At 44.2% G+C, this 15202-nt stretch overlaps 1 protein-coding gene and 1 non-coding gene across 6 annotated transcripts in view; one reads left to right on the top strand and one right to left on the bottom strand.

Moving 5' to 3' along the window:
- SUSD6 (sushi domain containing 6) overlaps window positions 1-15202 on the bottom strand; it is a 93588-nt gene that overhangs the window by 61591 nt on the left and 16795 nt on the right. Inside the window, exon 2 of one of the 5 annotated variants that reach the window (XM_045901091.3) lies at window positions 8618-8672. The exons of 3 other annotated variants lie outside the window; for them this stretch is intronic. The gene's annotated coding sequence lies outside the window, so the exon portion shown is untranslated. Of the gene's footprint in view, window positions 1-8617; window positions 9504-15202 lie in introns of those variants that run through there. One more of the 5 variants, XM_054513758.2, reaches the window with a different exon arrangement.
- On the top strand, window positions 2301-2407 carry LOC123862595 (U6 spliceosomal RNA). The gene has a single exon (XR_006795293.1). It is a non-coding gene; the product is annotated as a U6 spliceosomal RNA (small nuclear RNA).

Genomic DNA, 15202 nt, shown 5'->3' with positions numbered 1-15202 from the left:
GGGTGATCACAGAGATGAAGTGTGGCGCACACATGAATTCCTTACTCTCAAGGAATTCACAGTCTATGTGCAAGGAATTCTATGTTTATATAACACCATGAACGTGTTAGGAGGGTCCAATAAAAGGGTTGTTTGTTTGTTTGTTTGTTTGTTTGAAGTGCTATGAGAATGCAGAGGAGATAGGAACAAAGACTGCTGAGTGGGACTAGGGAGAGGTGAAAGAGAAAGGTTGAACTGGACCTTGAAAATCATGCACATACCTAGTGAGCTCTCAGGACAGATTTGCATGTATAGTGCTAATTACAAAGAAAGAAAAAGAAATGTAGAAAAGCAATTCACCAAAAGGATGACAGAGAGAAAGAGACCAAAAAAAAAGGTGGTAATTTTGTCTGCCAGACCCCGCTGAATGCTGTGTCTGGTAACAAGAAATAAATATCTATCTATATACCTTCAATCAAGATGTTTAGGTGCTAGGTTTTGGTTTCCAAAATACTCATGGCTGTGCAGGAAACACCTCCTCCAGGTCAAAAATAGCAAACCCAAGAGAACTGGCTAATGCACTTATGTTTACTTTTTACCATCTCTGTGGAGGCTTCCCAAAGGCCCCCAAATGGCATGGTATAAACAGGTCTGTGTCACTTCCTGGTTCTCAGGCCTTCTGCTACATTCCCAGTCAGTCTGGGAAGGCTGCCTATTTAAAAATAAACTTTAAAAAACTCACCCAAACCCCAACTCTAAACCACCCTTTCCTCTACTTCATTCAATTTCACTAAAATTAAAAGGGATTGAGCAAGAAATGAGACACAAATGACCACAAAAAATGAATTCTCAGCTCAAAACAAAAATATATGCTGAGTTTGGGGTCAAGAGATCTGGATTCTACTCATGTTCTGCCTCTAACTGGAAAACCTGACCTTGAGCAAGCAAGGTAATTCATCTTTCTGCACAATAGCTACTTCAGCATACCTAACTCCAATGCAGTTATCCAATCGTTCTGGACCTCAGTTTCCTTATCTATAAAATAGCACTAATAATAGCTATCTCATGGGTAAGTATTATACTGGGAAACACATACAAAGCACTTAACATAACACCTGGCATTTAATGAGTCATCGAACATGGTAGGTATTCGAATTATTACCACCTATCATTATTATTATCATTATTTTCTGAACATGTAAAGGTTGAGCTAGATGACCACTCCCTTTAGAGCTTCTCTGGCTCCAAAATCCTATGATTTTAAGTCACCATCTCCTTTTTTTTTAAGGGGCTAGACAGAAAGGAAGGAAGATAAACTTGGCAAAACATGACAGTTACAAATACCTCCTCAGCATTTATGTCACAAACACTACGATACGATTAGGAAATCCATCAGTGAATAAAAAGGGGCATATTACCCTCCCCAATGGAAATGTCTTCCCTATTCCTGCATTAAACCCACAGCATGTGGCAAGTTCACCCATGACACACTGCTTCTACTCCCATGAACACCAAGGACAAGGCCCTCTGGGCCAGAACATTCTGACTTCACCCACCTCTTTTTTAACTGTCAGCAGCTCCTTAGAGCAGCCCTAAAAGATAGCACAGTGGCCAATCCAATCCATTCATTTCCTTTTTTTTTTTTAAGATTTTATTTATTTATTTGACAGAGTGCGAGCACAAGCAGGGGGAACAGCACGCAGAGGGAAAAGCAGGCTCCCCTCTGAGCAAGGAGCCCTACGCGGGACTCAATCCCAGGACCCTGGGATCATGACCTGTGCCAAAGGCAGATGCCCAACCAACTGAGCCACCCAGGTGCCCCTAATCCATTCATTTCTAATAATGACTAATCCCTCTACCAAGTGTTCCTGTTTTAAATAAAAAACTGGCCCCCCTTTAATATAGTATGAATGTGGCCAAAAGCAAATGCCCTTCCCAAAAGTCACAGTGAAACCCTAAGTATTCAACTTTATCAAAACCAAAGTGCTAGCTAAACCATAATTAAATTCAGATGAAATTAATAAACTTTCCCTCTTATTTATTCATTTGATGTCCATGATGTGCCAAATGCTGTAGAAGATGCCAAAAACTAATAGGATGGGATGAGTGAAAACAATAGAGGGTGGCGCCGAGGTTTCTGGCCTAAGTGACAGGGTAAATGGTGAAAGCTACCAAAGGAGAGAAAGAACACAGGTGAAAAAGCAGATTTTAGTGAAGAATGTAATAAACTGAGTTCAGGTTATTCTTGGACATGTTGAATTGTAGTTACTTCAAGGATATTCAGGTAGAAAGGTCTAGCAGGCAAATTAGAAATGAGTATGGTGCTCGCTTTGGCAGCACATATATTAAAACTGGAACAATCCAGAGAAGATTAGCATGGACCCTGCATAAGAAATGAGTATGAAATTCTGCAGAGCACTTTGAGCTTGGAGTTAGCAGCCTATAAGTGATGGCTGAAATCATGCAGAACAGGTGGACTCACCTAAGAGAGTTAGAGTGAGAAGAGAAGAAAGTCACGGACAGAATCCTGGGAAGAGCAATAACTTTTTAAAGGAGCATGTCAAGGAAGGAGAGCCCATGAAAGACACTCCAAAAAGTACGAGGAAACCAGGCCCTGTGCATTATAAATGTTAAGGGAGGGACAGAGACAGTGAAGGAGGATGTAGGGGGAGTTGGGAGTGAAGGTCCAATAAGATGAAGACTGCTCTGGTCACGAGACCATTAATGACATCATCAAGAGCAGTTTCATTTGAGTGGTGAGGGTCGATCATATTGATCTTAACATGAATTCAAAGTGAGAAAGTAGACACAATAAAGGCAAAACTATTGGGGGCAGGGGGTTGTTAAAGAAGGGAGAAGAAAGACTGGAGGGTGGCTAGAAGGAAATCGTATCTTACAAGCTGCGCCTACTCAGTTAACCCAAGGATTTTAGTTAAGATTCCTGAACTGCCCAGATAGCTTGGAGAGTCGCTCTGAACTGACACTCCCACACATGCTGTGGTTGGCCAAACTAGGGAGAAGCTGGGGAGGAATATCAAAAGAGCTACCTGCTTCCTTCGTGTTCAACAGCAACAAAAAAGCCTCTCCATCCCATCACCCCTACCCCAAAATTGCTACATCTGTAAGATTCATGAGTGGAAACAGTCAACCTAGCAGCAGGGCCAGAAGTGACCTTTCCTCGTGTCTCTCAGGCCTTAAGATTCTCCATGAATATGGTCCCACTTCCTGCCATTTTCCTCCTTTCTACTCAAATGTCTACCTATTTTCCTCTGAGGTTCTGGTTCAGGCTCAGGATTCTAGGAGCATGTTCTTTACCTCCATCTCCTGAAGCTTAATAGCAGCAGCCCCAATCAGGTATGCACTTAAGCCAAACAAGACACTGTCTTCTGGTTCCAAGTGTTCTCCTCCATCTTGCGTAAATTCCAAGAAGCCTCTGAATCTATAACCAAACCATGACTCTTCCTGTCCTCTCCCTTGCAAATTACCCAAACTTCCTGTAAGCTGTCAAGATTGGACTATGAGGCCCCAAGCAAAAACAAGAAACAGGAACTTGCCTATTGTTCCTTCCCCTTTGATTAGTCCCACGCCTCTGCCTCCACTTATACCCTCCACCAAGGCCTACAAGCTCCAGTTCTAGCTCCATCATACTTGGTTCTCCAGATGTGGGGCTCTAAATCAGGACCTGAGAAGAAAGGAATCTAATTCTCAACAGATACTCCCTTAAATCTCCAAACACACACTCTAAAAGTTACCTCAAATTAGTCATTTGATGTCCATGATGTGCCATGGACATTATTAGAAGTTAGTTAAAATTCAGGCAGAGGTACCAAACAAAGAACTTCATAAAGTCCAGGTTACACCCTGGAAGATGGTAAGAGGGATTATGATAAACACAGCAGATGAGAAAGAAACATCATAAATTAATGAGGGAATCTGGTATTTTCCTCCAGACAAGGCGTCTGGACCCATTCCTCACAAATATCTTTGTTAAGGAACTTACTGACTTCATTCAACACCTACATCGGGCACCTACATATTCTAGATTCTATGAAAGGTACAAGGATGGAGAAAAGCATATACCCTACAAGAGATTACAGTCTACTGGGGGAGATAAGACACATATACAAATAACTACAATATGAGGTAGAAAATGAAAACACATGGCTGATATATAGCCAAAATGCTGAAGACAAAACATGGAAGTAAGCTGGATCCCAGAAGAGAGAAATGAAACTGTTACTTACAGGATCATTCAATGTGGGTTTTAAAGTTACACAAAAGGAACCTCAAATCCTGATTCTGCCTCTCACTTCTTACAAGTCCCAGGTGTACTGTTTTAACTGCTGTGAGCCTCTGTTTTGTCACACATACCATGGGGGTAACAATAACCTGTTTCGCAGAATTTCAGAATCCATGATTTACACATTTTTGAAGAGTTTATTATAGTATCCAGCACAGAGTCAGACTAGGTAAGGTGGAAGGGCCACTGCACAAAGTGAGTTAACGCTCCTCCCCTCCCCACATAAGGCTATCTGGACCTAACTCATGCACAGGCACCTGGGCCCCTGCTCTTTGTTCATCCACTGTGCCTATTAGTTCAGTTAGCTGCCCAGGTTAAATGGGAACGTGGTCAGGAGGTACAAGGAGGAGAGGCAAAGTGTGTGTATATGTGCATGTTCATGTCAGGATAACACCTGGAAGCACACACCCAGCCTTCTGGTAAGAAAGTGCAGCATTAAAATACAGGTAAAATTACAGATTGTACCATGTATAGCATGGTACTGAACCGTGCTATTTTTTCGGACACAGGTGTCCAATAAATGTGTGGCAAATTGACATGACCCGAATCTGGTTGAATTCTCAAAATCTGTCTCAATGGATCCATTTTTCAACAAGTGAACACAGGAGGAAAAAGACATCCAAGGTTAAAAATTGGTCTGAGGTGACAATCTGAGGGACTTCTACCTCCAGTCATGATGGAATAACAGGGACCAGATTTATTCTCTCTCCTTAAACAACTAGAAAGCCAGATATAACATATGAAATAATAGTTTTCAGACATTCAACGATAGGCAGCACATGGCAGTGATCCTTGAGTAAAGGGAAGGCAATGCAGTGAACCCTACTAGTGCCCTACCTCCAGGACTCAGAGTAGAGAGGAGAAATCTGAAAGAATTCAACAATCTCACTGAGTCAGAGACAGAGTTGGGAATTTGGGGAGATGAACGTGGCTAGAATTTACAGGGCAAAATAACTGAAAAGAAGCCACAAAGAGAAAAAGCCCCAGAGATCAGTAGAGAGATCCCCTTGAGCCTTTGGCTGAGTACTCATCTGTGCATATGTGTGAGGAAACTAGCAATGCTAGGGAAAGAATAAACGGAAAGAAGTAGGTGGCAAACCCCCAGATTTCACACAGAGCCAGAAATATTCATGTTCCATTGGCCAAAGTGGAAAAATCTCCTAATACACAGGGCATCAAATGCAATCTTCAGAAGGATTTGGCCTTAGTAGTGGGACCATCCCAACCCTAGACTAAAGGCTGTTCTGGACCCACCCTAACAAAGCGAGAAAACAAGCCTTGAAATGAAAGGATCGAACAAATTCCAAGTAACTGAATTGCTTCGGAGAACAAAGCCCAAAAGTATTGAAAGGAATACAAAAAGTTCCAGCACCCAGAAAAACAAAACTCACTATATTTAGGTTCAAATAAAAAAAAAAAAAATTAAGAGGAATGCAAAGAGGCAGAAAACTATGACCATAACTAGAATAATGAAACAATAGAAATAGGCATAAAATTGACCCAATGATAGAATTAGTGGACAAGGATGTTAAAATCTCTATTATAAATATACTCCATGTGTTCAAGAGAGAGAGGAAGGCATGAACATGATGACAAAAGAAATGGAAGAGATAATAAAGACCCAAATTGAACTTCTAGAAGGAAAAATACAAATATCTTAAGGAAAAATATGTAGGATAACATTAACAGATTAGACACTGTAGAAGAAGAAAATCATGAACTCGAAAACAGAGCAAAAACTATCCAAAATGATATACACAGAACATCAGTCAACAGTGGGACACTATCAGGCAGCCTAACATACATACATATATATATATATATATATATATATATATATATATATATATATAACATATACACATAACGTGTGTGTGTGTGTTGGGGTGCGGTAGGTAGACACAAAAACATTTTTCAAGAAATAATGGCAGAAAATCTTCCAAATTTGATGAAAACTATAAACCCACAGATTCAAGAGCTCATCAAACCCCAAGAAGGACAAAAAGAAAACACAAGACACACCACAGTCAAAATGCTGAAAACGAGTGATAGAGAAAATGTTAAAAGCAGCCGCAACAGGTAGGGGTAAGGAGAGACATACTGCCTTCAAAAAAGCAAAGGATTATAGCAGGTTTATTATTAGAAACAATGCAACCCAGGAGGCAATGGAGCATCATGTTGAAAGTAATGGGAAAAACAACAGTCTGGCACTGGTTAAGGAAAAATTGACAAGAACTATGAAGTTCCCATCACTAATGCTTTTTGTGCTCTGAAGTAACATTTTTCATGGAGGCCTGTGTTGAGCATAAGATGGAGGGAGGAAGTGCTCAGTGGCCTTAAAAACATTTCTAAGTACAGTATCCTATGAAGAATGAAAAGAGGTAAAGACCCTTTCTTAGGTTCACACAGAGGGGCACTTAACCATGTTTTATACCTACATATTCAGAACATTAAAGTCTGTAGTTCTTATGCAGACTTATATCAATATTGCTTAACACAATGGTAAAGAGACAAGAAAGGTCTATCAGAGGATTCACCCCATAGCAAAAGAAAATCAAGTTTAGAAATAAAAAGTAAATCTCATTAAGGAATGAGTTAGCCTTACCAGCATCAGGCCTGAGTAGGCGCCCTGCCTTCAGGTATACATATCTGCTGGTTAATGTGCCTGATTGGCCTCTACAGATTCAGATGAAATGTTTTTTCAGAATGGAAGAGCGCTGCTTGAGCAGAAGTAGGTAAGAATAAAGATATGAATGAGAGTTACTCAATTCTTAAGCTATGCAATCCAGCCCAGGGCAGCAAAATCTCCTCATTAAGTACCCTGGGCTGGCACCACATTCTTTAGAGTCCAGCCTGCAGCTCTGCATCCTGGAAGGACCATTAAGATGGCAATTTATCTGTCCCATGCATTGGCTGGTCTGGTCTCCCCACTAAACTGTAAACTAAACTGTAAATGCCCTTTGTAACCCTGAGACCAACATACAGTTAAAACAAACAAACACCATAAAAACCCCAGCGTAGCCCAAGAGGGACCCTCCTTCCAAAAATACTTGTTGCCTGAACTAGAGGTTCTCAACTGGGGGCAATTTTAGCCCCCTCCCATGGTATCTGACAACATCTAGAGGTATTTTTGATTGTTCTAACTTCAGGGGAGGCGATGCTACTGACAGCTAGTGGGTAAAGGCCAGGGAGGCCACTAAACATCCTATGATGTTTCACTAAGAATTCAAGAAAACAAAGAATTCGTAACAAAGAATTATTTGGCCCCAAATGTCAACAGTGCTGCAGGTGAAAACCCTGGCAAAAGTGAATGAATGCTGAGTTGTAACAGATGCCCGCAGTTCTACCTTAGTTGTGCATATAGTGTAAAATTCCCTCACATCGCTAGAAAGCCTCTTGTCCTAACACCTGTCCCCAGAACAACACTTTGATCCTCCCATAGTCCCTAACTCGGGCTCAGAGTCCCTCAGAGGAGCTTGGGAGTTCAGACACCTGGCTTTTAACTACAGCTCTGCCACTAGCTAATTCTGAACATGTCACAGAACTTTTCTGGGCCCGTTTCCTCCTCAGTAAAACAGAGGGATTGGAAAAGATAATTTAAGAGTTCCTCCAGTTCTAAAAGTTCTATTTGAAATGCTAGGTTTGGCCTTATCTATTTACAATAAGCCAAAGAGAAAGGGGAAAGATCCAGTCTTAACTGTGAGTATGCACACCCACCATCTGAAGGACAGAGGTTCTTATACTGTGGGAACCAAACTGGGCCAAGGGGAGCTCCAGAGAAGCCAGGAACTCAGGCACGAGCAAGGGCCATGGGAAAGGGCTCTAAACAGTGGCTGAAAGGCCAGCCCAGGCCCTCAGGTTTAAACTATGAAAAGTCCTTTCCTAGCCTCCCTCCTGCCCTCTGCAGGTCAATCTTTTTAATCGGTGTTAAGAGGAGGAGGAGGGGTAGGAGGTAGACTTACTATTCCAACTATGGGTCATTGAACAGCAGCACGGGCAATCAGCTGGAAGCTTATTACAAACTTGCTGGAATCTCAGCCTCCATCCCTGATCTCCTGATTCACAATCTGCACTGTAATAAAATTCCGCAGGTGATTCCTATGCTTGTTCAAGTTCGAGAAGTCCTAGCTTAGGGTATGCTGCCTTCTTTCTCTGCACTGTCACCTCTTCACTTGGTAAAGATGACTTTAAGACTCTGTCTACATTCCCCCTAATCCCACCTCCTGGTGCAGCTTGTGCACATGTGGACGTACGTACACACACACACACACACACCCACCCCCAGCTCAAAACCTCCAAACCCAGAGTCATCAAGAGTGACAGGGACAGGTTACTTACTTTCTTTCCCCTTGCCTCTTTCCTACGTCCACACAAGGCCAGAAAGAAGCAAGACCTAAAACACAAGCAAAATTAGAGCTTTTGTAAGTGACTCAGCCCACCCCCGCTGTTCAACGATTCCCTGGGAGGAGGGACAGAAAATGGGGGGGGCGAACCCAAAGGTACAAACTCTGATGGGAAGAGTCTCATCATTTACATCTGAACAGAGACCAACAGGGGTCCAAGGTTTCATTTCTAAAGTTTGTTTTTTGCTGTTTTTGCTTTTTTCTTTTTGCTGAGGCTGTCTTACATTACATAAAGATTCTTGGGGGCTCGGGCTAAAGGGCAAGGCACACACACAGAGTAAACAAAAACGCAGCAAGGGTTCTCCTAGCACAGTGGTGGGGAGCAGCAGCTGGAACAAATGCAAGACCTCAATGAAGAGTAGCATAACAGAGCACTGGAACAGAAGACAAAATGTGGGGAGAAAGGGGGCTGGACTCTGCTGAGTAGTCCGCGCAGTGAAGATTAGGTTGCTGCTCATCCCTCACCCTACCCACTGTCACCAGCAGCAGATGGTCCAGCCCCAGGCAGCTGGCAGCAATGCAATCTGCACGTGCCTGCCTGCCCCACCCTCAGGGCCGCAGATGGGGAAGAGCAGGGCAAAGTCCAGATCCATCCCTGGTCAAAGCAACACTGAGAAAGAGCACCCCCAAGGCAGGGTGGCAACATCACTTAATGCTCTGCCACACTGAGATGAACCTAGAAAACAACTCTCAGCATTATCCAAGGTTCTCCTGCACCCACACACAGCTCATCAGAAAGAGGGCTTGGTAAGGTGGGGAAAAGCCAGAACAGCTCCCTGAGAGCACTGGGTGTGTTGGCCCAGGAGGGGTCATTTAATCATTCAGCATTTGCATGCACATACCACATTCCAGGCACCACACCGGCCAACTGGGAGTGCAGTGGTGACAGCACAGGGTCTCTGTCCTCAGGAAGCACAAGGAAACAGACATTAACACAGTGGGGTAAGTGCTGAGCACCGAGTGATATGGAAGCACAGAGCAGGGGCACCCCACCAGTACAGGGGCAAACAGTGGTCTAAACTGACACTGACTGTAAGAAGGGGCACTCCAGGGAGAGGAACAGCATGTGCAAAAGCCTGGAGGCAAAAGAGAACTGGGAAGTGCAAGTTTTTCTGCCTTTTTGGCCTCTGGTCACCCTGACCAGGAGCAGACTCATGGGTCTGTGTGGGGATCCTAACACATTACTGTCTAAAGGAACCTGGGGTCTTGGGGTCATCTTGTAAAGTCCAATCTATCCATTTTAGGAGGGGAACTGAGGTCCAGAAAGGGGCCATGACTTGCCCAGGGACATGGCTTGCTGGTGGCTGAACCAGAACTCAGTTCTCCTACCTCTTCACTTAGGCAGAGTTCCCTCAAATATCCCCCCATCAGAATCCAACCACTGAGCTCCATCAGACCTAGTGCCAGCCCCAGCACTGTTCTCCACTGTGCTCTGTCCATTCGGAGCACCCAAGGCTCGGCTCATGTCCAGGCCTCTGCCGGATGAGGAAGTTCCACAGCATCAGCCTCCAGGAACTCCAGCGTGGCAGGAGCAACTCATGAAAAAGCAAGAGTGGCTACCTGCCTCCGCTGGAAAAGAGGCAGAAGGCACACACAGCAATAATCAAGGTAGGTTGTAGTTTTTGTGGAGTGTTTGTTGGTTTGTTTTTGAGGGAAGGTTTAGCAAAAATGGGCCCCCCCTTGGAAATGAAGGAGGGCTGTTCAGAAAACTGGAGGGGACTATCAGTCAACACAGAAACAGGAGATGAGTCTGAGTGACTGCCAAACCAGGCAAGCTTAATTAAGACTCTCCTACCCTTTCCCCAGGAAGCCCACCCCTCATCTGGCTGATCATACTAAACGAGCTGTGGGAAGCAGTCATTTTAGAGAAGCTGAAGGCCTCAGTTGGCCTCGCGTTGGGGGATGGGCCAGCAGCCAGGGGGCCAAGCCACTGGAACTTCAGGGCACAGCTGCCCTTAGTGTCATATCTGCCTTCAACAGCACTTGCTCTATGAAGGTCCCTCAGCCTCCAGCCTGCCACCCACCCACTCTGGATCCATGTGTGCACCCTGGAAGTACTCATTAGCTTTGCGAGTGTAACCCGCTATAGAATCTGAATAGAAGGCACAGTTACTCAACTGCAAAGCAGAATTCCTCCTCTTCTCATAACAAAACAAAGATGCATGCCAAACAACCAGCTAGCTGGTGGAAACTGTGGAAAGAGGCTAAGGGGCACTAGAGTTAAGCCCATTTACTAACCTCATTTAGATGCCTGGCAAACCTCTGCTCCAAGGCCTTAAAGCATCAGTATGATGAAAACATCCTCAAGATCAGAATTCTTTCCTGTCCCAAATGCCCTTGGATACCACCTCTGACCTCATATCCAAGTACAATCCTGGCCTTGAGTGCCAGTGCCAGACTTACTCAGGGGCTGAAAAGCAATGTTTGGTCTAATACAACAAAGGGACCATAATGGGTACCTTGCGTCCTAAATTCCTTCATATCTGCCACAAGGAACCTCTGGGTGGAGGGTGTGTGTGTGTGTGTGTGTGTGTGTGTGTGTGAGAACCTCTGGGTGGAGGGTGTGTGTGTGTGTGTTTGTGTGTGTGTGAACCTCTGGGTGGAGAGGGTGTGTGTGTGTGTGTGTGTGTGTGCGCGCGCTGGGGGATAACACTATAGCCAGACTTCCTTTTCTTTCATCCAAACAGCAAACCTTAAGAACTTGCCTTCCTGAAAGACAAATGCAGTTCATTTCCAAACATCACTGACAGAACTTCTTGTTTTCTCTCTCGCTTTTTAAAACAGATGAATGCTCCCCTAGGGAAAAAGCAGCTGTAAATACAGGAGAGGGTAGAAAAAGAATCCTGCTATGAGTTTCAGAGGAACCATTATACCATTGTAAAAAGCATTCTCAAAAGAACAACACACCCAATCCAAACAGAAAACACACTTCATTCAAAGTACTTCTCTCAAGTATAACCTTTGGGCAGATGATTTCTCTATACTCAAGGCTGTTTCTTCCTCTACTCAACACCATGACCTTCACATATAGTGAGTGATTTTCTTCCCAGGAGACTTGGAAAGAACTAGCTCACAACTCAATGTATCTGCTACTTAGTGCCTATCATCATCATCACCATCATCGCCATTATCATCATCAAAGGGCTAAATTTCATTTCTAAACTGCTATAGAAATTTAAGCAAATATAAGCCATTGTTTTTAGACAGACTGAGACCACAGTATTTACTAGCTGAGCACAGGATAAGAAGAAGGAATAAATCGGAAACAGGCAGCCTGGCTTCTGCACTTATTACTTTCCAAAAAGAAGAGCATTTTTCAAAGGCTCAGAATTCTGGGAAATCACCCACTGGCTTATTATACCCCTCCATCCAACAGTAATGAGGCTGCCACCTCGGAACCCATTTGCCAAAAATAAAAGATCTAAAGAGGTGTTTCACAGAAAGTTTGTGAGAAGAAAATTCAAGCTGGTTTTATTTTCATATAAGCTACAATTAAATGGCTTTGCCTTTGCAACCACACTTCCTACCTCAAATTCCAGTAAGTTTAGAAGTGCCCCACAGACTTAAACTGGATTGCAGGGAATTCAGCTGGCTAAGACTGGTCCCAGCCCACAGCCATATTAGTAACTAACCTGTTACACAGTCCTAGGTGGGTCTGAGAAATAAAAGGGGATTGAGGAGAGGGTAGGCACGATGCTTAAAATTCTGCCGAAGTCAGAAAAGGAAGACACTGCTTTTAATTTCATGTAAGATTCTATTGTTAGAAGGGAAAATGCAACATAAGCTATAAGCCCCATCAGTGACAAAGCAAAAAAAGAGAATGCTTGTATTTGCAGAATACATTCATACCCCCAAATTTCTCAATCAATACAAATGCCATTAACACAAATAAATAAAATCCTGAGTCCAACAGGTCTGCTCACTGTTGCCCCCTAATTGTCTATTTTTTTAAGCTATAAGCTTCCCTATTGACCAGGCACCTTTCATCCTCCTTTTGGGAAGATTCACCACACAGGCATCTGGCCTCACAATTCCCCAAGAACCCTGGTAACCTAGTATGACCACATTTTCCATGTGAACCATGGAAATGAGAATGTAGGAATCTCAGAATGAGACAAACTCTTGGGTGACAAGCCTGACCCTTCCAGGTCTTGGTTTCCAGAGCCCTAGAACTTCTCCTGGATGGTTTTTGGGCCTCCAGTCCCTATTCTGCTCCAGACCCTGCAGAATTCTGCTAGGAACTACACTCTCAAAGCACTGTCAGATCACCTTTCACCTCTAATGGCTCACCTCTGTCTACCCCATGCAGCATCATTTCCCGTCAGTCCTTTATCTATAGCTCACAAAATGCACAGAAGACACAGGTCCCACCCCACCTTCAGGGTAGCTGGGGAGGCTGCAAACCCAGACAGCAAACAATCAAGGCACACAATAAGGCAGGAGTATCTATTTCAGTATTCCATGTGGGTGCAATAAAATGCTAAATCGTGAGGTATGAATAATTAGAAAATAAGAAAGAACAAGCAGTAGCTGCTTGTAAGTAAAGGACAAAATAATGAAAACAAAAACCAGGAAGGGTCTGAACCAAGACAGTCAAAGAGGACCTTAAGAGGAAGGAAGGAAGGGAGGGGCTCCTGGGTGGCTCAGTCAGTTAAGTGTCCAACTCTTAGACTTCGGCACAGGTCAAGAGCTCAGGATCATGACATGGAGCCCCGAGCCCCGCATGGGGCTCCGCACTCAGCAGGGAGTCTGTTTCTCTCCTTTTGCCTCTCCTGCGCAGGTGCACACTCTCTAAAAATAAATAAATCTTAAAAAAAGAGAAAGGAAGGAAGGGAGGAAGGGAGGGAGGGAGGAAGGGAGAGAGGGAGGGAGGGATATCTGACCTGAAGGGAGGGAGGGAGGGAGGGAGATCTGAGAGTTGAATAAGTATGGAGAAAGAAGGAATTTCTCAGGCTGGAAGGCTGAAGTAAGCAAGATATAAATTGGGGGGTGGAGAAGGAGGAGGTGGGGAAAAGAGAGGGAAAGAGGCCAAGAATCAGAGAAAAACAGAAAGAAAAAAATCCCATTTGAGATTCTCCAGGGCATGGGACAATTCTTAGGGCTTCCCTATATCTATCCCTCGCAGACTCCAGTTATTCCACAAAGTATTAAGTATTCAACTGGATACTTATAGTAAAGCCAGTTTGTACAGCCATGAAAAACAGGCAGAGAAATTCTGCCTTGATGAGGAGGCAGTAGGAGCCAATGAACGTTCTTGAGCAAGAAACACAACCTAAGCCAACTGAACAAGTATTTATTAAAAGCCTACTATGTAAGGGGCACCAGAATACTTACTCCTTGCCCTCAAAGGGCACTGCCACCATGGAAAGGGATGGTTAATACCACCTCCCACACACGCAGGGCTTCATTCTCTTACCTAATCTCATGAGATAAGAACAATGTTCTTGGGAGATGAACCTGGCAAGAGAGACCAAAGCAGCCTAAGAGGTTAGACAGGATGATGGTCAGGTCTGGTCAGGATAGTGGCGACAAAAACCTACAGAAGTAAGAATTGGCAGGGGCTGGTTACCGAGTAGAAAGGAGGGGATCAGAGAGGGGAATCATTATGACAAAGAAGTCAGAGAGCAGGAAGACCTGGGTTTCAATTCCCAGATGGTGACATTATTTCAAGCCAGGCTTTCACCCTCCTCCTGACCGCCAAATGCTAAGGTCAATCAGCTCAGCCATTCTCCTATTTCTGGGAATGGGGGTTACACATTTCATCTTCCCATCTGCCCACGGTCTTTTAAGCTAGTTGTGATTTCCTGTAATTCCTATTTGCAAGGAGGTGAAGGGGATCGATAAGGAGAAGAGTTGACAATTCCTTTGTCCATCACAATGGTGATAAATATATCTCAATGGTCCTGCACTAAAATTTTACTGGCAGCTCTTATTCTGGGAAGAAGAGAAAGGGGGAGGAAGCATTATGTTTAAAAAGCCCTGAGGCAGTGTTCTCCTTACACAATGAGTTCTCCTCCTAGGCAGAACCTCCCTAGCTGTATTTAGTGAGAGACAGGGATGAGACGGAGAAGCATCCGCCCTGAGAGCCAGTACCAGTTCCTACAGAGAAAAGAGGCCCAAGAACCCTCAGTGCCTGTCTATGTGAAAAATGAGCACAAAATCAGGAGAGCAGAAGAAACATAAACCAGGCCACAAATGCCTGAACACACAGCAGAGTGGAAACAAGTAGCTGGACTTCCACATAACTGCTCTGAAAGGGAGAGGACACTTGGGGACAAGGGCGTGGCCAAGTGCTCATCCCAAAGTGGGGCTGCCCACTGTAAGGCTGAGCCACAGGAGGGCCACCTTGGCTCCCAGAAATGTGGCCCTTCTCTCCAAGACCCTGCCGGCCATTCTGCCACCCCTGACCATCCTAGACAGAAGGAGCACGGTAACAGGGGAACAGGGGTGAGAGGTGGAAGGGAAATCGCAGGTGATTTTCTCCCTCCATGACTCTAGTACCTGCACTTCCTAAACTTTC

Source organism: Mirounga angustirostris, unplaced genomic scaffold (assembly GCF_029215605.1).
Source record: "Mirounga angustirostris isolate CCGP_5_RB_7025 unplaced genomic scaffold, mMirAng1.0.hap1 SCAF_9, whole genome shotgun sequence".
Lineage (NCBI taxonomy): Eukaryota > Metazoa > Chordata > Mammalia > Carnivora > Phocidae > Mirounga > Mirounga angustirostris.
The sequence above is the reverse complement of the archived record's forward strand: the minus strand, read 5'-3'. Positions and strand labels throughout refer to the sequence as shown.